This window comes from Bos grunniens, chromosome 12, assembly GCF_055505025.1.
Source record: "Bos grunniens cultivar Pamir isolate PY7600 chromosome 12, Bosgru_T2T1.0, whole genome shotgun sequence".
Classification (NCBI taxonomy): Eukaryota; Metazoa; Chordata; class Mammalia; order Artiodactyla; family Bovidae; genus Bos; species Bos grunniens.
This window is the reverse complement of record NC_141176.1, coordinates 68,972,872-68,998,096: the sequence shown is the minus strand read 5'-3', so window position 1 is coordinate 68,998,096 and position 25,225 is coordinate 68,972,872. Positions and strand designations below refer to the sequence as shown.

The 25,225-nt window shown below is 42.3% G+C and overlaps 1 protein-coding gene and 1 long non-coding RNA gene across 7 annotated transcripts in view; one reads left to right on the top strand and one right to left on the bottom strand.

Annotated features, from left to right (window-relative positions):
• Nucleotides 1-25,225, bottom strand: part of GPC6 (glypican 6) — a 1,234,490-nt gene that overhangs the window by 217,345 nt on the left and 991,920 nt on the right. The window lies entirely within an intron of this gene.
• Nucleotides 60-5,862, top strand: LOC147361846 (uncharacterized). Of its 2 annotated transcripts, none has more exons than XR_015138351.1 (2): nucleotides 60-5,228; nucleotides 5,629-5,862. It is a non-coding gene; the product is annotated as an uncharacterized LOC147361846 (long non-coding RNA). The 2 variants fall into 2 exon arrangements; XR_015138350.1 differs by lacking the exon at nucleotides 60-5,228 and adding an exon at nucleotides 5,245-5,424.

Here is a 25,225-nt window from a genome sequence, read left to right as displayed (position 1 = left end):
CAGGCTCCTCCATCCATGGGATTTTCCGGGCAACAGTACTGGAGTGGGGTGCCGTTGCCTTCTCCCCAGGGGACCAGTACCCCTCCCTTAAAAAATGCTTATGCGTCAACCTTAACCCCTGACGTGAAAGCTGTATCTCCAGCAGAGGGCAGCACTGAGGCGCATAGTCAGGTTCTCTGGGTGAAAGTGAAGGTGAAGTCGCTCAGTCTTGTCCGACTCTTTGCAACCCCATGGACTGTAGCCTAACAGGCTCCTCTGTCCATGGGATTTCCCAGGCAAGAGTACTGGAGTGGGGTGCCATTGCCTTCTCCAGGAGATCTTCCCCATCCAGGGATTGAACCCGGGTTTCCTGCACTGTAGGCAGACGCTTTACCGTCTGAGCCATCTGGGTGGCCCAGGCCCACCCACGAGGTCGTTTCGGCTGGGGCCTCAGGATGGCAGAGGCGGGTTCTTTATGGACACTCGGACATCCAGGTGCAACACCTTGACGTATCACTGCATCACAAACGCTGAGCCCGTCTGCGGTGAGGGTGTCGTGGCATGTGAAATGCAGGCCCATATTTTCCTGGCACTTTGATTAATCGTTAGGGGGAAGTCTGGCTTATGTGGGAAGTGATTGACTGTGTGGTACCCTCTCCCCTGAGCTTGTGCTAAACCCAGACCCCAGACGTGCTCTTGGCATTCCATCTTTCCGATGATATATAAAAATGAGAAGCCACCCACTCTGGGCTGTTAGAGGTTCCACCAGTACTGTTAGCAAGGCAGGGTTTTACACGTGGCAAAATGCCAACTCAGGGAGTGGCGTTCCAACTGCTTTTATCCTCTGATACTTTACAGATTGTTCTGTTATTTGCCCCAAAGACTGACTAGCATGTGGCGGAGGCCTTGTTTATCTGTTAATGTATATATATATTTCCGCCACCCTCCCCCCCCAGAAGTGGTTGCCTTTCAGCATTGGATTTAAGCAATTTCTCTGTAAAATATCCTAGCATGCTGAACTAGGCAAACACTACATAAAATATATCATTTGATGATCAAGTGGGCATTTCCCTGTAAACACAATTCTTATAAAAATCTCAAAAACTGTGAATAGTGAGGGGTGAAGATGGGAGCAAAATATTAATATGAGATAGGTTTTACACTCATTTTCAATAAATGTCTTCTGATCAAGTTACAAAAGGATATTTTTCATATTAATCCAGCACACAAACTTGTGTTCCATACACGAGGAAATTCAATCTACATGAGCATCACTTTTTTATTAGCTGGATTTGGACCCCAAGTTCTTTCCGTAGCCACTCTAATTGTTTCCTTCACCAGTTCCCTTTGGAGACTAAATTCAACATCTCCAAGCCTGAAAAGGAGCTTTCCATAGGGAGCTCTACTGCCCCAGACATTAATGGGAGAGGCAGGCAAGCCTGGGGCCCTGAGGGTCGGATTTATATAAATGGAAAGATTAGTCTCAATTTTTTGGCTTCCTTCAACCTTGCCTCTACTGGTTTTTTTTTTTTTTTTTTTTTTTTAAGCTTAAGGTGCTTCTTGTTCCCTACTCGAACCGTTTTCCAAACGATAACACAGTGAGCAGGAAAGCCGTTTCAAAGGCCATCCCCCTTTCCTGATTCATCGCAGCTTGGGCTGCCATTCCGACTTTCCGCAGAGCCTCTGTGCTCTCTATTTCAGTCTGTTCTGCACATGGCCAACGCCTCAGCCTGAAACTCGACACTGGTTCAAGTCATTTAAAGGTCTGCAATCCTTGAGACTCACTTAGCAATCTGGTGCTGCCCAAACTCCCAGAAAATACCAAGCAGCTTGTCATAGAATTGTATAGATTTGTATCTATCCTTAACATACGCAATCCTCATTTGGGTTTCTAGGATCAATTCACTTATAAAATGCCAGGCTCCTCTGTCCATGGAATTCTCCAGGCAAGAATACTGGAGTGGGTAGCCATTTCTTTCTGCAGGGGATCTTCCTGACCTTCTGTGTTGCAGGCAGATTCTTAATGGTTTGAGCCACCAGAAGTGAAGTGAAGTGAAGTCGCTCATTTGTGTCCGACTCTTTGCGACCCCATGGACTGCAGCCTACCAGGCTCCTCCGTCCCTGGGATTCTCCAGGCAGGAATACTGGAGTGGGTTGCCATTTCCTTCTCCAGGAGATCTTCCCAACCCAGGGATCGAACCTGGGTCTCTCGTATTGCAGGCAGACGCTTTAACATCTGAGCCACCAGGGAAGTCCATAAAATACTCAACATGTCAAAATAAGGAGACTGCTTCTCATGTGTCATCACTGAAATCCAGTCTTAGTTATATCCTTGTGGCATCACAAGGGAAACCTTGCTGTTTGTTTCTTTGGGAAATAATCCCAAACTCACAGAAAAATTGCAAAAATGGTACAAAGAACACTTGTATACTCTCTACCCAAAATCATCTATTGTTAATATTTTCTCATTTGTTTTATCAGCTCTCTCTCTGTCTCTCCTCTCTTCCTCTTTCTCTGTCTTTATTTTTCTCTCTTATATATATATGAGAGCGACTATACATACATGAATATACTCATATATGCAATTTATACTACTTGAGAATACTATTTGAGACTATATGTGAGTGAGAATGTACACACATAAGTGTGTGTGTGCATGCTCATCCCTGTCTGACTCTTTGTCACCCCATGGACTGTAGCCCACGAGGCTCTTCTGTCCATGGGATTTCCCAGGCAAGAATACTGGAGTGGGTTGCCATTTCTTTCTCCAACACATGTTAGTACATATGTGTTACTATATGTAACTTACCTTGTTTGAGACTAAGTTGCACACTTGGTGGCCTTCACTCTTAATACTTCAGCGTGTATTTCCTAAGAGTAAGGATACGCTCTCATGCACCCCCAAGTACAGGTATCAACCTCACCAGATTTAACACTGACACAACACTTTTATCTAACCCACTGTCTATATTCTGACATGTCACCGACTCAGGAATATCCTTATAGCATTTTCTCCAAAAAGGATCCTGTATAAGGTCATGCTTTGTATTTCAGAGTCATGTGCCTCTGTCTTTTTTAGCTTGGAACAATTCCTTTCTCTGTCTTTTTTATGACACTGGCCTTCTTACAGGCAATAATCCCTTAACAGGATCTGTTAAGGGCTCCTGAAAGAGGGTGAGTCCAGTGGAAAGAATGGACTTTAAATGCAACCATGTACACAAGTAACGTTCAAAGTACAGGGTAGAATTGAGGAAGGGCCAGTGTAGTCATCAACCCAGCATGGGGCTAGTTCTCCAAGACAGACCATCTCTAGACTGTTGTATCTTGGTTTTGCATTGAATGAAGACCTAAGACCCATTCAGCCAAATTGGTTATCCTGATTATTATGGGAGCTGTAAAAATGTAGGCATCCTGCCACATGATAACTAAGGAACTAGACAGGAGCGAGAAAGAGAGAGAAAGAGCATCTCTATCAATTATAATGTATGCTGGGACCATTCGGTGCCCCTTGAGGATAGTGGTTTTTCCTGTGGTCATGTATGGATGTGAGAGTTGGACTATAAAGAAAGCTGAGTGCCGAAGAATTGATGTTTTTGAACTGTGGTGTTGAAAGAGACTCTTGAGAGTCCCTTGGACTGCAAGGAGATCCAACCAGTCCATTCTAAAGGAGATCAGTCCTGGGTGTTCATTGGAAGGACTGATGAAGCTGAAACTCCAATACTTTGGCCAGCTGATGTGAAGAGCTGACTCATTTGAAAAGATCCTGATGCTGGGAAAGATTGAAGGCAGGAGGAGAAGGGGACGACAGAGGATGAGATGGTTGGATGGCATCACTGACTCAATGGACATGGGTTTGGGTGACTCCGGGAGTTGGTGATAGACAGGGAGGCCTGGCGTGCTGCAGTTCATGGGGTCGCAATGAGTCGGATACGACTGAGCGACTGAACTGAGAATAGTGCTGGGCTTCCCAGGTGGTGCTAGTGGTAAAGAACCTGCCTGCCAATGCAGGAGATGTAAGAGATGCAGGTTCAATCCCTGGGCCAGGAAGATGCCCTGGAGGAAGCCACGGCAACCTACTCCAGTATGTTTGCCTGGCGAATATCATGGATAGAGGAGCCTGATGGGCTATGGTCCATAGCGTTGCAAAGAGTCAGACATGACTGAAGTGACTTAGCACACACGCACAAGGACAGCACTGTGATTTCAGCAGAAAATACAGATGAGATCATCACAATGTTGCTGTCACCTCACTAGGAAATGCACACTCCTCTGGTCCCAGTAAACAGATTGAGGATCCCTCTGCTCTCATGTGAACTTCACATCTGTCTTCCTCTTCACTGTCCATCCTGAGACCATTTTGTACAAAAGAAAGAGACTATTTTCAGCACAGTTAAGATGCCCACATGCTGATTTACCAAGCAGAAAATGAGGAATAATAAAGAAAACATCTGCCATCACCTGGGCAGTTGATGTTGGCATAGTGTCTTGAATTTCTACCAGGGATCATGCCTCTTGATGAACATAGGACAGAGCTTCTGGGTGATATATGGTGAAGCCTTAGCAACAAACATTAGGAACATTCACATTTGCAAGGGTGAACAGGAACCGTGGGGGCGCTTACTATTCATGCATGGACTGTGGTTGTTTCTCTGTCTAGTAGGAAAGAAAGAAACAACTACAGGATCAAAGGGACCAAAGGGAGAGAGGTTGGATTCAGAGTCACCTACCAGACTGTGATTTGGAGGAAGACTCGCTGGCCTCTCTAAGCCTCACTTCCTTTATACTAAGGGGCTCTGATAACAAGTCATAATGAAATGAGCTAAGCATGCACGCTGCCTATCAGAGGTCTGGGCGACACAGTGGGTAAATGATGCGTGTTTGTTCCTGTCTAACGACAGGCTCCCGGGAAGCAGAGCTTGAGACACAGATTGGATACACATGATGTATGGAGGAAAGGCTTTTAGGACGTGCAGAGAGGAAGATGCTCAGCAGGGTTGTGGTCTTGGTAGGGACAGAGTAAAGGGACAAAGTAGGTGATTAAATAGTTAATCCCACTAGGGGACTGTAAGCAAAGAAAAAGGTATGGGAGAATCCTGTTAAGTTAATGATCACTCAGGAAAGCAGGTTTGTTTAACCATAAAGCCAAGCAGGCTTGCTTAGCAACAAAACCATGCAACAGAAGTCTGAGACATGCACCCAAACAATAAAACAATGGGAGCCTGAGACCCACATCCTGTTCAGCAAGCTCAGTAAGTTAATGATTCCTAGGACACGCTTCTCTGGGCACTTTAAAAACAGAATATAAGGGAAAGGTGGCATTACACTGAAACCTGAGATGACATCATTTTTAGTATAAGTTACTGCCTTTTTGTATCCTGTGTCCTCCACTGTACCATGATAGTTCTGGTTTGACCATGTAGGATTAAGAAAACTCCGATGGCTCTGGTAAAGAATCTGCCTGCGATGCAGGAGACCTGGGTTCGATCCTTGGGTTGGGAAGATCCCTTGGAGAAGCCAGTAGCAACCCACTCCAGTATTCTTGCCTGGAGAATTCCATGAAAAAAGAAGCCTGGAGGGCTAAGGTCCATGGGGTCGCAAAAAGCTGGACACAACTGAGCAACTAACAAGTTCACTTTCTTTTCATGACAGTTCCAGCCTGACCATGTAGGAATAAGAAAACTCCACCCTACATGGAGGAGAAATGGATGGTGGAAGCATGGCGTCTACTCAAGAATGATGAAGAAGATCGGCTTATCCCCCTCCCCATTCTCCTTTGGTTATAAAACTATAGTCCATTAAGTTTTCAGGGCATGGCACCCTCTCGCCCACCCACTTGTAAGCCTCACAAGCATCTTATTCTAATAAATCAGTTCTTATCTACCACTGTGCCTCTTGTTGAATTTTTTTTGTGCTGAGGCATAAAGAATGAGAGATCCTTGAAGCCCCCTGCCCCACCCCCCCCACCCCCAGACATATTTCAGTGATTTTAGCCTCAGCTGAAGACTAGTTTGAGCTTCATCTGATGGGGAGCTCTGGAGCTCAGATTTGGTCCAAATTAAGATGAGAGATGCTGAAGCCTCAATACTTTGGCCACCTGATGCAAAGAGCAGACTCATTGGAAAAGACCCCGATGCTGGGAAAGATCGAGGGCAGGAAGAGAAGGGGATGATAGAGGATAAGATGGTTGGATGGCATCACCAACTCAATGGACATGAATCTGAGCAAACTCTGGGAGATGGTAAAGGGCAGAGAAACCTGGCCTGCTGCAGTCCATGGGGTCATGAAGAGTTGGACAGGGCTTAGGGACTGAACAACAACAACAAGATGAGAAAGTGGGTCAGACACTTGATCCTGTCTTAGCCCCTGGCCGTGGAACAAGGGTAAGTACCTCTCCCAGTCAGAATGGCTGCCACAGGGTTCCTCTGAAGAAGGGGCATTTGTGAACAGGGCTTTCTCAGAGAGCAGGAGGATGGGGATGGGTGCACTGGCTGCTGAAGGGGTCTGGGTGAGACCCCACAGCACCCACCAGCGTTCTCTTATCCCTTCTCATCTGAACAAGGGAAACTTTAGCACACAGCCCTTGAGTCTCTGTAACTGAAATGGCTTCATTGTTATCATTTTTATACTTTGGTTGAAAGAAGCAGCCACTCACATCACAGAACTCTCTGAGGCATGCTGGGCTAATTGATTCCACGGAGACAGTCTTTTATTATATTAAAGCTCCTCTGGTGCCCAGAACAGATGATACCAGCCAGGAGGAGAGGGGCCCATGCCTGTGGTCAAGCTTCAGATGATTCCAGTGACCCTGGACTGCTCTGATTCACCCCAGTCTCCAGGAAGAGGTGCAGAACCGGCAAGGGCTGGGGCATTCAAGGTCGCCGTCAATTACATCACTGCCCTGCTTCCCTCCCCAGCATCCTCAGTGCCCGGCCATGCCTGCTGCACATTCCCCTTTCTAGGTCACTGAGTCATGGAGTCACTTCGGATCGTCATCCTTTTCTCTGAGACCTTGGCAGGGGGATGGAGCAGGGCAGGAAGGTGTGAGCAGTTGCGGCTGGGTGAGTGGAGAACTAATTTGCATTTATTTCTCACCCTGTTAACTGGCCTATCATTTCACTACTCACACAGTCTGGGGGCTCAGTGTGAGTCTAACAGTTATTTAGCTCATCAAAGGTAGTATGCCCGTAAAATTGCAGAGACACTGGGCAAGGCTGGGCCTGGGAACTCACAGATAACTTTTATATTCTGTATTACAAGGTAAGGCACAAATAAGTTAACTATATTTTTTTCTCCAAAAGATATATATATGTAATTTATTATTATGTATTATGTATTATATATTATGTATTATAGCATTTTATATATACATACATATGCATACACACACACACACACATATATATGTCTATATTTTTCAATAAAGTTTTTTAATCTAATTTTTGGTCTTTCTCTCCTTACTGGACTATAGCTTCATTTGGCCTATTTTGTTCACTCTTGTAACCCCAGCACCTTGAATAATGGGTGTTTCAGAACCCACAGTGGACCTCCAATAATTATTTGTTGCATATATAAATCCACATTAAAATCAATTCTTAGATTTGAATCAGTCTAAAAAATGTAAGGATGATACTAAGGTCCTCTATTTTAAAAGCAGACTTGTGTAAATAATTAACATTACTTTTTAAAGGAGTACCTTTCTGGCAGAGGTGCCGGTGAAGTTCATAAATGCTTAATCTATGCTGAAAAAAATTTGAGTTATGTGGCCTTCTACCTTCTGACTCATCATTCCGTTTTCTGTTTCTTAGCCCTACCATAAATTTGAATCGGTAATTCCTGCCTTGATCAATTTGATGTGTAAGGAGGGGGGCCCATCAAGTTTGGAAACAGAAATGCTAAGTTAAAATTCCAATTATGCAGATGATTCACTGCGTGAGACATGCCTGCCTCAGTTTCTAGTGTGTTCATTCTGCCCCAAGCCTCTCTTTCAGGGAAGGTACATATGTTGCCTAAAGCAGAGAGACGAGAAACCTGCCTCCTGTATTTTGTTTTCTCTTCTTCTATGGAGTTCTTATGAAGTAGCAGGAGATGGACTCCTGAATCTTCCAAGACTATTGTTCTAAATTATTTTTAATCAGCACATTTAAAAATGACCAGTGAGAACTGGCAAAATAAAAGTCTAGATAAAACAAGATAACAAAGGTGAAAAGCAGATCTTATATTTTCCATTTATGATTTTTGCTTAAAATTGTGGCAATCATTATTATTGATTAAAACATTATAATGGGTGAAAGAAGAAGGCATTTAAGCAAAGTCTAGCTCCTGTCTAAGGGTCTTGGGAAAACCGATAAACCCAGCACATTTTCCAGCCATCTTCCCCTCTGATAAAACATGTGGTGGTGGAGTTCACTCCAGTTTTAAAACAGAAGCATATACATGTGTGTATGTATAACTGAATCACCTTGCTGTGCATCTGAAGCATTGTAGGTCAACTATACTTTAATAAAACATATATATTAAGAAAAAAAGCAGGGACGTAAGACTTTCTGTTTACAGAGGCAAAGCTGGTCACCTGCACACCTAGACAAGTGCACAGAACCAAGTGTAGGTGTCTGCGGCCCCAGCAAAAGCTCTGCATCTGCAGCCGCCTGGCCTTGACCCTCCCAAGGACAACAGGCCAGCTCTCGGACCAAACTCAGCTCACCAAGCCTTTCTGCAAATCAGCCTGTGCCTGTGTAAAACAACTGCAGTATCATGAGCTTCTGCCTTTTTCTGGACATCAAGTCCCCCTGCCATATCCCAGTTTCCACGATGGGAGCCTGTCAGGTTTCTCTGGGCCTCACCCCCTTCCTTGTCCCCACACCACCCAAGCACATACCTTGCCAGTTCCCTTTGGGGGCGGAGGCACTAACTATTGGGTCTCCACTGCCTGGCTCGGTGATCTCGTAGCTTGCATTTGTCCTGAGGTCACTTTTACAGAGCATGATGGGGCAGGGGTGGGGGGAGTAAGCCATGCAACCTCTCTGAGCCTCAGTTTCCATACCAGGAAAGCGAGGATAATCTTACTTATTCCTTGGAGCTGCTGTACAGAGTCAATGGAACAATGCATGTAAAATCTGGTGCCAGAAACTTAGCAGGTGCTCAGTGAGAGCTAGTGGCAGCTAGTTTACGTACCCAACCACTTCAAAAAAAAGAGCAGATGCACTCTAACAGTCACATCACTTTTATGAGGTCTCCTAAATTGTAACTGAATTAAAGTTACAAAAGCCAGGTGGCACAGCGCAAAGACTGGAAGTTCAGAGGCAGATATATTTGATCCTGGAGTCACCAGTAAGCATCAATGAGACCTTAACCACATCACTTACCCCCCTGTCTTCATCTTTGGACAAGAGGTTACGTTACATAATGCCTCAAGTCCTTTAGCTCTAAATTTTTGATTCTTTATGAAAAATAAATTCTTCATATAGTAACAAGCATTACCTTCAATAAGTCCCCCACCCCAATGGTGAGCATAATAATCAGGGTTTTAGGGCTCCTCTCTTGCATGTTCGGAAGAGCGTTGTGGGTCCCTGGTGTAACAGGACATTTGACAAATGAGTCCAAGGGATCTGTAATACAGTGGATCTCAAAGTGTGGTTTCCAGATCAGCCGCATCTGTTGGGTTCGCCAAAAAGTTCATTCAGGTTTTTTCCATAATATCTTACTGGAAAATCGGAACGAACTTCTAGCCAACCCCATACATCATCTGGGAAATACTATGAATGTCAGATCTCAGGTCCTGTCTCAGACTTACTGAAGGAGAAACTCTGGGGATAGGCTTGGCCATCAGTGTTTCCACAAGCTTTCTGGTGGATTCTGATGTTCCAGAGGTGAAAACCATGGTGCTAATCTGTGAAAGCACTGAATCTCTCTCTCTCTCACACACACACGGAAAACCTTCACTCTGAATTAAGAAGATAGATATCGTAGAGGAAGGACATTTATCCTACCTTATGGACTTGTCCCCACTAATTTCTAGATGTTTTTAAAAAGAACTCAGAATTGCCTATTGACCAACTTCACTTCCAGTAGATTATTCCATTTTGAAAAAGAAATGTATGCCCACTAGAAAATTAAGCAAATTGCGAAGGACAAGTAAACATTGATTGCTAAGGGAGAAGGAGGCCACTTATCGTATTATCTCTTTTGTGAAGTCACTCCCTCTGCTCTCGGCTCACTCTAGACATCTCACATTTTAATACAGTGAGGATGCCTCCAAACAGTGGTTTAATTCATTGATTTTTCTTGCTATTTTCATTATCTACTTAAGGACACACTACATTTATTGAGGCTTCAAAGACTGCATTTGGAGGATCGCGTTGCCGTTATGTGAAGGAGGGTATCAAAAATAATACAAATGGACACCACTAAACAGCCTCTTTAGCAGTGCAGAAGAGCAGGCTCCCAACAGGTGGTGAAACCTCAAACCAAAGAGCATAGGTGTTAAGGAGTTAGTGCTCACACATAATTAGCACCAGAGGAACCGAGGAACCAACAACTATTTACAATGCCAGTTATGGGACTGGTCTAGGTATAACCCCCATCCCCCCAAATCTCCCAGTAATACCTCTGAGCTTTATCACCCACCTCACACTATGCATGCTCCCTTACCTGCCTCCTGTCAGAGTCCCACCCTCTAATCAGCCTCCAGTGGCCTCCAGCCTCCACATCCTTCTCCCCATGTGGCCTTACTAAATCCTGCACAACAGTGGTTCTTGTGACACCTCATCATGGCACTCGGTTTACATCCCAGCCTTCCCTGTTGGGATGCTGAGCACCTTGGGATCAGGTAGTATTTTTTTTTTTTTTTGGTGGGGTGGGGATGTGGGAGATTGGAGGTGAATGGAAATCCCAATAGCAGCATGATAGGTTCTTATGTCTATTGAGTGAAATGATTGTATTTTCTGGTCATGTCTTCCTTTTTATTTTAAGTGTTTTCTTCAAAAATTGAAGTATAGTTGATTTATGATGTTTCAGGTATACAGCAAAGTGATTCAGATATCCCTGGTGGTTCAGACAGTAAAGAATCTGCCTGCAATGCAGGAGACCCGGGTTTGATCCCTGTGTCAGGAAGATCCCCTGGAGAAGGGAATGGCAACCCACTCCAGTATTCTTGCCTGGAGAATTCCATGGACAAAGGAGCTTGGTGGGCTACAGTCTATGGGGCCACAAAGAGTCGGACATGACTAACTCTTTCACTTTCTCAGATATACACACAGAAACACACATTCTTTTTCTGATTCTTTTTCATTAGAGCTTATTACAAGATATTGATTAAAGCTCCTTGTAACTTTTGGGGGGGGGCAGATATTTTACCCCCCAAATAGTGGCCTTGTTAGGAGGTTTTCAAAAAAGATAGAGAAAAAAGAGAATTTCCTAGTGCTATTCCTCTCCAAGAAAAAAAATTGTAGTCAAAAGCAAAATTTTTCTCCTGTTGTGCTTTTTCAGCTATCTACAGAACTAGTAATTTTTAGAGGAAGCCTGTCAGAAAGCTTGGGGACAGAAATTAAATTAGTTTTCTTTTTCATTTTGACAAATGGGTTGTAATTGGAGTTCATTTCACTTCTATTGTTTTTTTTTTTTTTTTTTTTAAACCTTTTGGAAGTCTATCAGAGATCAGCACCTTCCAGGGAAAAACATGAACTGGGGCGGGGGGGGGCGGCGGGGAGAACAACTCTCCACATATACAAACAGTGCTGGAGAATCACTGCAGGAGCACGGAGCAGGTGGTCAGGAAGACCTGTGAGTCAGGACAGTGAGGGAGTTTTCACTCCTCCTACTCAGGACATGTGTGACCATGACTCAGCCTGGTGTCCTTTGGATTTTTCCTTTCCCATCCAGCTTCACTCTCTCAAAATAAATGCCAGTAGAATACCCAAGAAGACCATGATGGTGGGAGAAGGGAGGAGCGTTATGAGGAACATTTCCACTGCGTGGGAGATGGTTTGGAAAATGTAAATGATAGAAGCCAGGCTGGCTTTAGAACCAACTTCTCTGAGCTCAAGAACAAAGACAGGCAGGACAGTGGAGAGCCTGGGTCACTGCCAAGGAAAAGCTGCCATCAGAACAAGGTGGTCAGAGCTAGAGTCTGGGAAATGGAGGGGTTGGTGGGATGAATTGGGAGGTTGGAACTGACATATATACACTATTGAAACTATAAATAAAATAACTATATATAAAGATAACTAATGAGAACCTACTGTATAGAACTCTACCCAGTGACCTAAATGGGAAGGAAATGCAAACAAGAGGGGATATATGTGTACATATAGCTGATTTCACTTTGCTGTACAATAGAAACCAACACAGCACTGTAAAGCAACTATACTCCAACAAAAGTAAAAAAAAACAAAACAGATAAGTATTGGCTAGATCAAGGAAGCATTTTTTCTGCAGTCGGCTTCAAGAAGAAGAAAGGGGAAAGTGAGCCGCAACTAGAAGCGGGATTGAGTTCAGCCAAGTTTTTTTGCAGATTGAATATTGCTTAGCTGAAATCCAGCTGGCACCCTGCGTGTGGGTACCTCTCAGCAAGGCAGGGGAACTCATTCTTTCCAACCATCTAGATCCATCATCCCATCTGCGCCCACCTATCCTGGCTGCACACACCAAACGCCAAGTCTGGCTGCACTGGAACAAGAGAGTAAATATAAATAGTGGGACTCTGCGAACTGCTGCTCAGAGATGCTGGGGAGGAAACCAAACCCCGTTTTTATCTTAAAAGAGGATTGTGGGTGTAGTGGGTTTTTGAAGAAAAGAGCAATTACTTTAATGATCTGAATTTTCATTGTGGAAAAAGTGCATCCTATTAAAGGAAATGTAGACAGATTTCAGTATTCAGAGGAAGAAAGAAAAACAAAGCCCACTGTCCCATGTGTCAAATACTAATCGAGTATATTTTAGAGTATTTCCTTTTGGTCTTTTTGTACACATAGACATTGAAAGCTCTTGTTGAAATCATTGTTTGACATTATGCATACTCGTTTCTCATGATATGCACACAATTTATAAAATTACATCACTTTTCATCGAATGAATTCATCATAATGTATGTCTCATATTGTTGAATGATAATGAGAGATATGAAGAAAAGGTAAAATACCTAAAAACTTGGAAAGAGAATGATACAAGCCTTTGAAAGAACTTTAAACTAACTAAGGAGACCTGGAGAAGTGAACCTAAAAAGAAGCATATGGAATTCTGGACAGGCAGAAAATAAAAGTATTTTTAAAGTTAAGAAGAAATATTTATTCAGAGGAAGAGGATAATAATTAAGGCGTCTTTCTAGTTGGTTATGTGATTTATTTTATTATTGTTATTGCTGCCATAAAGATTATCTTATTTAAAATTCTTGTGAATTTATGGTTATTTTATAGAGTAGATTGAAAGAGTTGAAATTACTGTGTTAAAACATGGACATAGTATCAATATTTTTTCTTGCTTTGCACAAGTCTCATACTCATGTGTGGTCCAAACAATATGTGCAATTGTGCCTATTTTATTGTCATTTTGTCATCAGGCCACCAAGCCTATTACTTATTTAAAGACTCTTTGCTAATTGAAAGGGTAACAATTGATCCCTTCAGCTTTCTTTTCTTCCTACACTGGGTAGGTTTAACACTTTTAGTGTTTGCTAATTAACTTCCATTCTTTCTTTGACAATTATTGGTTTAAATCCACTAAAAAAAATGGCATTAAAGTGTTCATTTTTTGAAAATCAATATAGAGAAGCTCTTTCTATAACTGATGCATCCTGCTTTTCAAAGTCGTATTTGCTGCAAATATTCTCCCCAGTGTCTGTATCTTGGTAGTTGATACACAGAAAGTGAAAGTGAAAGTGAAAGTGATTCAGTCGTGTTCGACTCTCTACAACCCCATGGACCATACAGTTCATAGAAATCTCCAGGCCAGAATACTGGAGTGGGTACCCTTTCCCTTCTCCAGGCGATCTTCCCAACACAGGAATCAAACCCAGGTCTCCTGCATTGAAGGCAGATTCTTTACCTGCTGAGCCACCAGGGAAGTCCAAAAATACTGCAGTCGGTAGCCTATCCCTTCTCTAGTAGATCTTCCCAATCCAGGAATCGAGCCCAGGTCTCCTGCCTTGCAGGCAGATTCTTTACCAACTGAGCTATCAGGCAAGCCCATGATACAGGGAAGTTTTACCTTTTTCTTTCGTCAATCCTATTTTACAGTTTAGAAAGAAGCAATTTGGGTCATTTCAGTCACTTTTCTGAAGATGTTGACCTAAACAATTTACACTGTGTTCCCTCACATATTGAAATTTGGGAAGGAATGAATCATTCATCATGTCACACGAGGGTCATGACCAGACATTAGCCATTTAGCTGATTGAGCTGAATAGGACACTGAATTGATAACTTCTTCCTAAAGGCAAATCTGTATGGGTTTCTAATTCTAAAAATAGGACAACTCTAACCTTGCATATGAAAATAACCTGGTCCATTCTTGTGTTTCCCTTTTAAAAACCAGTTTGGAAACATCTGTCACTGGTAGTTTGCAGTGCTTTAGGAGCACTTTTATGGATGCACAGCATCATATGAAGGAGTTCTGCAGAGTCGTAGATATTCCACTTTCTTGGTTACTTATGTTACCGGGATTCTGATTACATTAAGTATTCTTTCTTTCACCCGGAGAAGCATACATCTGCTTCTGCTGACATCTGTTCTCCTTTGTGGGTTCTGAGGAAACATTTATTTCTTTTTTTTTTTGCTTTTCTTCCTGTTCTAGCAATGTCTGCTTCTCATCTTAATAAATCACCTTTGTTTGGCAATAACTTAATAGAGGGAGAATGCATAGCTAAAGAGGGAATGTGTAGCACAGAATACTGAATTCTGGACAAGATTCTTGGCTTGATGCATGGTGTCTTCCAGACAGAACAGAACTAGCTTCATGGTGTCCTGGTTTCCTTTTTAAAGTGTGTGAGTTGCTCAGTCGTGTCTAACTCTTTGCAACCCCCTGGACTGTAGCCTGCCAGCCTCCTCTGTCCGTGGGATTCTCCAGGCAAGAATACTGGAGTGGGTTGCCATTCCCTTCTCCAAGGGATCTTCTTGACCCAGGGACTGAACCCGGGTCTCCCACATTGCAGGTAGATTCTGTACCATCTGAGCCCTTAGGAAAGCCCTCCTTGTTTAAAGGAAGGTTGTAAGTTACAATATCCAGGTCATTAGTTTCCACCATGTTCCACACAGGGGAACAGGAATGGTAGATGAGTTAGGCGGGGTTCTACTGTACCGGAATAGTCCCTAACATTGGTCCTGCTACATCTCTGAGTCCCTTTTACTTCCCTCCTTGAAAGTTATATTTCTGAAGTCTGTGCTCTGTCTCCCTTCCAGGGGCACAGAAGACCACCATAACATCAGGAGAGGAAGTGAGGCAAGAGGTTCTAATTCCATGTCCTTAAGACAGAATTGACCTTTCTCTTCCACAGGCTCCTGAACCCCCAAGATGCTGCTCACATATCTGAATTGATTCAACAACCATTCAGAGCTGATTCAGCTGATAAACTGAAAGGGTCTTATTGAGGAAAAAAATCAATCATGAGAGCAATTGCCTAAAACTGCTTTAAGAATGCAACCTTGATTGGAACAAGATATTTACGATACATGTAAAGGACTTATATTCAGGATATATAAAGAACTCCTGCAAACCAACAATAAAAGGCATAGCCCATCTGAAAAAATAGGCATGAGAACTGAGCAGGCAAGTCACAAAAGGGAGTATCCAAATGGGCGACAAACGTAAAAGAAGGTGCTCAGTGTTATAGCTCATCAAACAAATGCACATTGAAACCAGAAAGCGAGTTCACCAGATGATTAACAGGGTGATGAAGACCGACAATACCAAGCACTGGCAAGCAAGTGGATCACCTAGCACTCTCGTACATCACAGGAGAGAGCGGAAATTGTTACAGTCTCTTTGGGGAACTGTTGGGCAGTATTTTTTTTTTTTTTTTAAAGCTAATTACCACATGAACTGTATGATCCAATGATTCCACTCTAAGATATCCAAGAGAAATGAGTACATATTTTACCAAAGACAGGAAATAATCCAAATGTTTATTAAGAGGAAAAAAGATACAGAAATAGTGGGATATTTATAAAACAGAACATTACGGAGCAGGAATCAGCAAATATGGCCCATGGACCAAATCCTAGTAAACAACCTTTGTCGGAACCCAGTTACACTCATTTACATATAGTCTATGGCTGCTTTTGTGCTAAAAGGTACAGTTGAGTAGTTAAGACAGAGACCACAGTGCCCACAAAACATTTTTTTAAAACTACCTGCCCCCTGTAGAAAAAGCTTGCCAACCCTCGCTATCAACAATAATTGGAAATAGACCACAGGTACAGACAAGAACATGGGATGAATCTTACAGATACTATGTTGAATGGAAGAAGCTAAACACATTGCTATAGAATTGCATTTATGTAAAGTTCCAGAATAAGCAAGACTAACTGATGGTTTTAGAAGTTCAACTAATAAGTAATATTTGCGGAATACACACAGAGGGAAGCTACGGGGAGCTTTCAGGAGCCCTGAAAATGTTCTGTATCTTGATCTTAGAGCCGAAGAATTGATGCTTTTGAACTGTGGTGTTGGAGAAGACTCTTGAGAGTCCCTTGGACTGCAAGGAGATCCAACCAGTCCATTCTGAAGGAGATCAGCCCTGGGATTTCTTTGGAAGGAATGATGCTAAAGCTGAAACTCCAGTACTTTGGCCACCTCATGCGAAGAGTTGACTCATTGGAAAAGACTTTGATGCTGGGAGGGATTGGGGGCAGGAGGAGAAGGGGACGACAGAGGATGAGATGGCTGGATGGCATCACTGACTCGATGGACGTGAGTCTCAGTGAACTCCCAGAGTTGGTAATGGACAGGGAGGCCTGGCATGCTGCGATTCATGGGGTCGCAAAGAGTTGGACACGACTGAGCGACTGATCTGATCTGATACATACAGGAAGGTTTTTTTTCATGCATAAAAGCTAATCGAGCTGTACACATTTTACCTTTTTAATAGATCTATTACAAATAAAGAATGGATTCATGAATTTGCTTTCTCTTAAAGGGGTAGATTAGCTAAAACTCTCCATATACAGTTGCAGTTTAAAGGAAGAAACTTGTCTTCTTCTGTGACTACAAGAGAAATTGAAACCTTGGGATTTTGTTTTAATTGAGGTGTAATTGACATAAAACATGATATTAGTTTCAGGTGTTAACAATGACTTTATATTTGTATATATATTACAAATGATTGCTGTATAACATATAGTTATACATTTCTTTTTCTTATGATGAGAACTTTTAAGATTTACTTCTTAGCAACTTTCAAATATGCAATAAAGTATTAATAACTATAGTCACTGTGCTGTACGTGAAACTTCATCTTTATTAACTAAAAATGAGGCTGGCCAAATTTACTTCACATCCAATTTATAAAGATATTATAATACATGATTTGAGAGCAAGAGCTTTTGCTCAACAGCATGTCATCTGCAAAAGAATGTCTTTATTTTTTCTTAAAGGCTTTTCTTTCTTCTTCACGTTTTTATTTTTTCTTAAAGGCTTTTCTTTCTTCTTCACCAAACTTCTGCTTTGCCACACTATGTGCTCTATGCATTTCTACTTCTAACAAGGCTTTACCAATTTTGTACTTCCTTGTTCACCTACATCTGTCTCTTTTTTCCTAGTATATTTATAGTAAATTGCTTGCACAACCCTTGGGTCTACATTAATTTATCTTTGAATGTTTTTCATTTCCCCTTTGTGTCCTTTAACTCCATTGATTTACCCTATTTGATATTTCTTCATTATTCTAAAATTCACTTGGCTGCTGTTCAACACTCTTATTTTTTCCCCTTTTGGTTGTCCCTGTGTCCTAATTACCAATCTAACTAGGTTATTAGAACTCTTGCACAGAGGTTTCCCACCCCCCACCCCCCCCAAACCATACATTAGACTCATATCATATGGATCACTCAAGCTTAGTTAAAGATTGATTTCTTTCCAGCTTCCTCTTTTACATAGCACATAATTTAGTAATATTGTGCCCCGTCTGCAAACCTACAGTAGTGCATGACTTATTCATTTTGTGTCATTTATTTCCAGAGAACTAAAATCATGTGAAACCAGTAACCTTTTCTATTACCATAAATGAAAAGCAGTAAGATGATATCAATCAAGTAGACTACTGCAGTAGTTGATAATCAACAGGATAATAAGAGATTAAGGTTTTTCCCTTTAAAGCATTCCTGAGCACTCTGCAATTATATTCCCACCAATCTTCATAACATTGATGCAATAAATGAAAAATCACTAAGTGTTTATTATAGACAGAAGAATGGAAAAGCACAGTGTACATGAGTTAACTGTGGTTTCTTCCACTTGCCACCAACTTGGCATATAAGAATCAGGACACCGAACATTAGAAGTAGGATATTTGATCATCAGGATCAAATGAGATGTTTTATCTTAGTTCAGATAGAGTAGAACAGATGAAATCTGATGATATTTTCAGAGCCCCAGCTTGAAATGGTTGGGGCTAACACATGTGAACTTGGGTACTCACTGAAACCTCAAATATTGATATTTCTAAAACTGGAGAATTACTACCTCTCCTTTACACCACAAGGGCTTGGGATGAAGCAGCTCAAAACACCCTTGTGAAGAGTCCTCTTGGGATTAGTTTTATCATAAACTGAAACATTTTAGAGTTTGAAGGAATCTTTGAAGTCATTAATCTAACCACTACACTCATATTGTACTTGAATTACCTGCACAAGATCCTCAATTACTTCTTAGACCACCACCTCCATCTCTATACATTCTAACCACAAAACGTTCTTCTCCTTGGTCTGAATTCTACCAAAGAGCTGCACTTAACATAGAATTCCTTAGACATTTTGAACACAGCTTTTGTACACTCCTGAATCTTCTCTTTTCTGGGTCAATTTTTTTGTGCCATCTTCTTATAACATGGCTTCAGGTCCCCACTCAAACTTGGTTACTCTGTATTCCATGAGCTTCACTTGAGTCTCATCCTTTAAATATGTGGACACACCAATAGAGTGACCTTCCAACTGCAGATTACCAAAATTGAACCAGCCAAAATTGAGTCAGCTATTTCAAAAGTTGATAACATCCCAGAATTTGTTTTTTTGATCAACATGGCTCATTGTTGGTTAATCATGCCTTACTCTTCTTCCTAACGACTGCTCAGCACTCATGGGTGCTCCTTATAGATACATTCAAGCTGACAGCTGCTATCAGATCCCTGCCCAGGAAAAGTCACTGGTGATGGCTATCCAAACTTGATCCAACCTAATCCTTTTTGCTTGGATATGTCATGAGTTGTGCCCTCATTAAGATCTCTGTATGTGTATATGTATATGTATATGTGTGTGTGTGTGTGTGTGTGTGTGTGTGTGTGTATACACACAGTCATATCCATGGATTTATTTTACACTGTTAAGAGGCCTGGAAATGCATGTAATTTGGTCATTTATGTAAAAAGTGAACAAATGACCTCGTTTGTTCAGTCCCTAAATTGGAGACTCTAGTTAGAGCTGGGCTTGCCGAACTTTTACTGTAAAGATTCAGAGAGTAATTTTTCTCAGTTTTGTGGGCCACATGGTCTTTATTGCAATGACTAAACTCTGCTGTTGAAGTGTGAAGGCAGCCATAGACAACATGCAAATGAATAAGCATGGCTGTGTTTCAATAAAACTTTATTAAAAAAAAACAAGCAGTGGGCAGGATTTGGCATGTGGGCCAATTTCCTGATCTGTGCCTTTGAGTATCTGAAAGTATTTCGCAACGATAACGTTGCATGAAAATGGCATATTCTTAAAAAGATTTTAAAGATAAAGGAATTGGGTAACACAGAGAATATGATCATTGGTGAGATGAATTAATATGTGCTATGGAGGTAATCTCCCTACTCATCTCTCAATGCAACAAATGGACTCTCTGAGATAGCCATCTTTATTTGGGAAAAAGATTTCAGTAACAGCTCACTCCTTCCATTTGTCTTCTGGTGGCTAGCTTCATCACGTAAATTTGATTATAAAGATCCCATAAAACTCAAGTCTAACAAAAATCTTTATTATCATTACCCTTTGTGCTCCAGGGCAGCTTGAAGCTGAGATGAGCATGTGTGTGCAGTTTGGGGGGGTGTAGAAGCAATGGCTCAGTCTTTCCAAACCATTCACCTAATTGACCCAGCCTCCTAGATTGCAAAACAAACCAAAAGTGTCCATTGAAGTCACATTTTAACCACTGACAAAATCACTTATGGACTTTGCTCGCATGTGGTGGATAAATACCCTTTCCATGGGGAGTTTCTGCCATAGGACTTGGCAGTCTCATGGTTTTTGCTGTTTGGGCTGATGTAGGGGTTTCTTCCCCTCAGACCTCTGTCATTTTAAGATCAAGAAGCACATGGATGATCATCAAAGCACGTGGATGTACTTTTCATGCTAATCTGTAGCTCAGCAAACACGTTTTGAGCACCTACTCCATGCTACATGCTATGAAAGATGTTAGGAAATCCGAAATGATAAACTAGGGCTTCCAGGAATTCAGGCTGGTAACAACTCAAATGCACAGAGTCTCTTGGTTTTACCCCCTAACAAAATCCCTTTCTTTAACTCAGGCATCCCCTATCATGAATATACCTTGGAATTTTCCATTTTCCCCTGGGTTAGCTTCCTTAGCATTTTAATCTAGGAAGCATTTGTTCTTTTGAATGTCATGCAGTGTGACAAATTAGTTTTCTTACTTGTACTGAAGCACTTAATAAGCTGCTTCTCCTATGCACCCTACTCTCTCCAGGTGTTCTCATAGTAAAAGTGTAACAGCTTTCCTAATTCCCACAGAGTCTCCTGTTTCATGTGAGAATATTCACAAAACAAAGGTGAAAAGATGACAAAAGCATAAAATAAAAGGTAGATCTCAAATCTATGCTATCTTGGCTGTGTCTTCAATGGATGTATAGGGGTCGATCTGCTGGAGTGCTGAGAAAAACCAGTCTTACTTATTTATCTAGACAATGAATAATGGAACCAGTACATCAGGTCCTGATGGAGGCCAGTGGCCTTTCTATAGGACCAGGGATGTTGGGAAGGTGGATGTTTTGGCCTTCTCCATCTCGACCATGCCCAGGTGGAAAGAATCAGAAACATTAAAATCACATTTAGCTAAATTAAAATGGCACACCCATTTTCCCTAGGGAATAATACAGGAAACAGAGAGCCAATTTCTTACGCAACACAGTCTCAACTTAAGAACATCCTGTTTGTTTGAGTTCTGGACATACAATAAGCAGAGAAAAATGACACAGTCCCAGAGACTATGTGGTAAGTCCCATTCTTCCCAAATCTCTACTCTTAGGGTCTTTGTTCAATGGCCCACATTAAATGTGGTGGTTCAAATGCAGTCACAGGAGAGTTGTTACGATGTAAGTCTGCAAATTCAATGTTAAAAAACTCCTGTGATCTCACTTCCATTCTTTCACTTTTGCAAACATTTTGGTAATTCTTTTCCTTTTTCAAAAAGAACTCGTGAACATATTTTATTTTTATGTATTTATTTTGGCGGTGCTGTGCAGCATATGGGATCTTAGCTCTCCAACCAGGGACCGGACCCATTTCCCCTGCAGTGGAATCGCAGAGTCCTAACCATTCAACTGCCAGGGAAGACCCCATTTTGGTAATTCTTAAACTGGCATCTTCTGCCAGGTTCAAGTTAGTATGTGTGTGTGCGTGCATGCTCAGTCTCTTCAGTCGTGTCCAACTCTGTGCGACCCTATGGGCTATAGCCTGCCGGGCTCCCCTGTCTATGTGATTCTCCAGGCAAGAATACTGGAGTGGGTTGCCATGCTCTTCTCCAGGGGATCTTCCCTACCAGGGACCAAATCCACATCTCTTAGGTCTCTTGCATTGGCAGTCAGGTTCTTTACCACTAGCGCCACCTGGGAAGCCCTTAAGTCAGTATATACCTCTGAAAACATGAAAATCCAGTCAGAATTTGAAGATAGCAAAGAGTTAACACTTGTGGGGAAAAGTCAGTGCCCTAAAAGGAGTTAGCTACATTCCCTTTTCAATTTCTCTGTCTTCTAGCTAACTTTCCAAACAGATTTAATCACTCTCCCAGTATCAGTCACAATCAGAATCTCTCCCCAATGGCCAGCCACTCGGGTCTGGCTGCCAGACAGCCAGCAGCCACCTTCCAGACCCATCACTCAGCTCTACCAGCTCAGTCCCTCTGGCACTCTTCAGAGGTTGATTTACTGGCATGAATAAATTCCGAGAGCCTGAGTTAACATGGGGCCATTTCAATGAAACGAATGGTGAAGGTCATCAAGTATGAAGGTTTGATTTCCATCCAAGGAACATGGGTTGTTTGAAGTCTACTATTCTCTTTTTTTTGGTTGTGCCATGTAGCATGTTGGATCTTAGGTGCCCAATCAGGGATTGAACCCTCACCCCCTGTATTGGCAGTGTGGAGTCTTAACCACTGGGACCATCAGGGAAGTCCCAGGTCTACTGTTCCTTGCACTGGAAAGGGAGGCTAGGATTGGAATAACTACCGTTGCCATTGCTTGTATGTTACCACTTTCTGGTTGCAAATCATGTGACTGTGTTTTATTTCAGAGCACTCATTATTTCCTGGGGGCAGGAACCTGGGTTTGAAGAAATTAGCATGCTTTTCTCCTGCCTCCCACAGTAGGAGTGCCAAAGGAAAGCTCTTTTTCATCAACTCTGTGCCACAAAATAACTTGAAGCTGCGACTATGCCAGTTTATCCCCAGAGGTCTCGCCTGCCCAACGTCAAGTCTTCAGTTCTCATTCAATTCCCATCACTCTGAAGCAAAAGTGCAGTTTTTCATTTTCTCTGGAACTGCGAATGCAGGAAGATGCTCAAATAGGAGTCTCCAGCAACATTAAAGTGGGCTCAGCACAGCAGTCTTTTCCACCCACATGACCTGTCGGAAGCGCCCTCTGGGTCTCCAGAGAGTGTGAATACGATTCAAAGAGAAGGACTTTCTGTCCAACTGATCACCTCTCCCAATAGCTGGCTCACAATGGGCAAGTCTTTCCTTCATGTAAAGTCTTTCAAATTTTCCTTTCCAACTGGTTTCAGAAGAGACAGTCCTATCTCTATCCTGTTTGCATCTGCCTACATGGGGTTCCATATATTTTCTTGCCCTCATGTCAAGTAGTCATCAGATTCACAATAACTATCATTTTTTGTTGTTTTTGTTTTGTATTTTCACAGTGACTCTCATTTTGATATCTAAGAGCAACCCCCCATGCCCGCCCCAACCCTACCCATCCAGTTCTGCTGTTCCAAAATTTCAGTATTATCTTTCTCCATTTTGTGTGTAGCTTTCAGGTTTTCTAAGTAGCACATCTAGCATTTCATCAGTGATTGAAATTTCAGTGACAGCATTTTGGAGGTGCAGAGTATTTCAAAGTATTTCCAGCTCTTTGCCTGCCTCTTTCTGCCCAGATTGCCCTGTAATCTCGTCCTGGCCTCATTTTCGGAGGCTGAGGTATTCCATTCTTAGAAATTTCGTTGCATGACAAACGAGATATGGAAAATGACTGCCATGGCACCAAGAGAGACAGTTATTTATTGTAAGTTATTGCTTTTCTTTTAAAAGTCAGATTACAAAAGTTGCTTCCCATCCTGAGGTGAATATGTTTGTAAAAAGCTAAATTTGGTTGAGGGCTTCCTAGGTGGCTCAGTGGTAAAGAATCTGCCTGCAATGCAGAAGACACAGGAGATGCTATGGGTTCGATCCCTGGGTTGGGAAGATCCCCTGGAGGAGGGCATGGCAACCAACTCCAGTATTCTTGCCTGGAGAATCCCATAGACAGAGGAGCCTGGTGGGCTACAGTCCATAGGGTCGCAGAGTCGGGCACGAATGAAGCAACTGAGCATGCGTGGAAACTTGGTTGAGTTTTCATGAAAGCAAAACTATGATTTAATTGTGTAATGATTTCACTGAAGTCTGGCTTTCCAGGTACAGTGAAAGCCCTGGGGGCAAGGGGAGGGCAGCATCACTGTCTATTAGATTTGCTGCCACATCCTAAGGGCCAACGGTGGCTCAGCTGATAAAGAAATCTGCCTGCAGCACAGGAGACCTGGGTTTGCTCCCTGGGTGGAGAAGATCAGCTGCAGAAAGGAATGGCTACCCACTCCACTATTCTTGCCTGGAGAACTTCATGGAATGAGGAGCCTGGCACGCCACGGTCAATGGGGTTGCAAAGAGTCAGACACGACTAACACTTTCCCTTTCCTAAAGGCCTAACATAGAACTTGGGATGTTGTACATGTGAATAATTTTTCTAAAGTGGTATTTGTTCACTTTTTTTGAAACTTGTTAGTATGATATTCTCAGTAATTGTTCTTACGGAAGGCTCTTCTTTTAACTTTTTATTCTATACTGGAGTATAGCTGATTACTGATGTGATAATTTCAGGTGAACACTGGAGGGACTCACTCATATGTATACATGTATCCATTCTCTTTCAAACTTGCCCCTCATCCAGGCTGCCACATAACATTGAGCAGAGTTCCCTTTCTGTATCTATCTGGCAGTAACCCCCAAATCACTGCGTAGTATGATTCAATGAAGTAAGACTTTTTTTCTTTTAAGAGACAGGCTGCCTTTGTCCATTGGGCTCCTCTTCCTTAAACATTCTGGGAGATTGTTCTCTCCATGAATCCTGACTGGGCAAGCTGCTGGGAGGTGGCTGTCACCTGTCTGAGCCTCTTATGGAACTGGTCCCATGGATGGAAGTTACTCTGATCCAGGTTCTATCTTTGGTGACACTAACTTTGGACACTTGGTGATACTAAGTTTGCATTCTATTACCATGTAGAGATGTAGCTAACACTCCAGTCTTCAGGAGGGTCAACTTACCCATGGCACCCAGGTCCCACCCTGGTGGGACAGGCAGAAATTCAACATTTTTAATTCCTTTTAAAATCCAAAGGAAAAAATAAACATCTTAATAATGAATCTAAAAAAAAAAAATAATGAATCTCACCTAGATTATATGCTTCCCTTGTGACTCGGATGGTAAAGAATCTGCCTGCCATGCAGGGGACCCGGGTTCCATTCCTGGGTCAGGAACATCCCATGGAGAAGGGAATGGGTACCCTCTCCAGTATTCTTGCCT